The sequence below is a fragment of the Lucilia cuprina genome, chromosome 4 (assembly GCF_022045245.1).
Source record: "Lucilia cuprina isolate Lc7/37 chromosome 4, ASM2204524v1, whole genome shotgun sequence".
NCBI lineage: Eukaryota > Metazoa > Arthropoda > Insecta > Diptera > Calliphoridae > Lucilia > Lucilia cuprina.
This window is the reverse complement of record NC_060952.1, coordinates 94,196,506-94,198,488: the sequence shown is the minus strand read 5'-3', so window position 1 is coordinate 94,198,488 and position 1,983 is coordinate 94,196,506. Positions and strand designations below refer to the sequence as shown.

Genomic DNA, 1,983 nt, shown 5'->3' with positions numbered 1-1,983 from the left:
GTCTATAGTCTAGTCTATAGTCTAGTCTATAGTCTAGTCTATAGTCTAGTCTATAGTCTAGTCTATAGTCTAGTCTATAGTCTAGTCTATAGTCTAGTCTACATTATATATATATATAGTCTAGTCTATAGTCTAGTCCATAGTCTAGTCTATAGTCTAGTCTACATTATATCTATACACTATAGGCTTACAAAAATTCTTTTAATTCTTAAGCAATTGTTTAAAAACAGAAATTTATTTTATTTACATTGAAATCCCATTTACACTAACAAAAAAAAACAATAATTTAAACATTTTTCAAAACTAAATGACTTCCCAATATTTAGGCCCTTAACATACCTACATTTGACAGACCTATGTCATCTAAAGGTTGCAAACGATAGCCACTGTTTTTAAAAGCTTTTGTTTTATACTTAAGTATAAAGAAAAATGTCAAAAGGATATTTATAAAATATAAACAAGTTTCACTCACCATTAACTGTTTATACTGGCAATCGTAGTCATTTAAAGCTAAATCACGTTTAAGAACCTCATTACGTAGACTAGAAACTTCCATAGCCAACACATCGGCTTTTTGAGCTTGACATTTAGCTTTAACCAATTCATCTTTTAAGTCTTCCAGTTGAGCCTATAGTAAGTTATTAAATTAAACTAAAACATAAAACCACGATTTGTTTTCTACCTTTAAACATTCTTCTTTAAAACAGGCATTTTGATTTTGATCTTCGTAGTATTTTTGCATATTTTGCATTTCTCCCTCCATTTTTCCTATATAATGTGTTTGGTTATTTAAATTACTACTCAATATGCCCGCCTTTTTATTGGCCTCTGCTGCTTCTTGTTGCAATTCCTGAACCTGTTGTTCTAAAGCCTTAAATGATTTACATTTCTCCCTTAGACTATTTCGTTCCTTTATAATGGCTTTAATATTTTCAGCATCCTGTTCACTGATGTTAGGCATTCTATTAGTTTGTTGCTGTTGTTTCAATCTTTGATATTCATCTTCCAATTTCCTTAACATTGTGCACTCCTTGCGCAATGTATTTATTTCCTTTTGCAAATAATTGATATCGTTAGATTTTTCGGGAGTTGTTTGTATACTATCTAAAGTAACACGTCCTGACAATTTTTCTATTAAACGTTTTAGATAGTTATTTTCAGCCTGCAATATTTCATAAGCTTTATTCATATTTTCCATTTTCTGATAGATTTGTAGCATTTCATTTTCTTCATTCTTATTTAGTTTGCCGGCAGTGGTAAGTTTTTGTATTTTATTAAAGAAATCTTTGGCTGTATTCGAATCTAATTTGGTGGTTAAAATTTCTCGGATTTTTTTATTCTCTTCTTTGGCTGTTTTGAGTCGTTCATTGGAGACTTCTAATTGTTTTTCGAGAGTGGTTTTAATATTCAAAATTTTTTGATATTCCGCCAAATGGACATTGGCACATTCGAGTAGACTATCGCCACCAGTTAAGTTTCCTAATGGAGGTAATATGTTCTGGATGTATGGAAATATTATCTTTAGTAAAGTGGTGAATCAGGATTATAATCTAATTTACAATGTGAACTGTAATCTAATCTATAGTGTAGTCTAAAGTGTAGTCAATAGTCTAGTCTCTATTTACAGTCTAGTCTGCAGCCTAGTCCAGTCTATAGTCTATAACGTAGTCTATTATCTAGTCTATAACCTAGTCTATAGTCTAGTCCATAGTCTAGTCTACAGTCTAGTCTATAGTCTAGTCTATATTCTAGTCTAGTCTATAGTCTCGTCTATATTCTAGTCTAGTCTATAGTCTAGTATATAGTTTAGTATATAGTCTTGTCTATAGTCTAGTCTATAGTCTAGTGTACAGTCTAGTCTATAGTCTAGTGTACAGTCTAGTCTATAGTCTAGTGTACAGTCTAGTCTATAGTCTAGTCTATAGTCTAGTCTATAGTCTAGTCTATAGTCTAGTCTATAGTCTAGTCTATAGTCTAGTCTAT

The 1,983-nt window shown here is 31.1% G+C and overlaps 1 protein-coding gene across 1 annotated transcript in view; it reads left to right on the top strand.

Moving 5' to 3' along the window:
- The window catches only part of LOC111685212 (myosin-11), a 6,120-nt gene that overhangs the window by 1,113 nt on the left and 3,024 nt on the right, over positions 1-1,983 (top strand). The gene's annotated exons all lie outside the window — the stretch shown is intronic.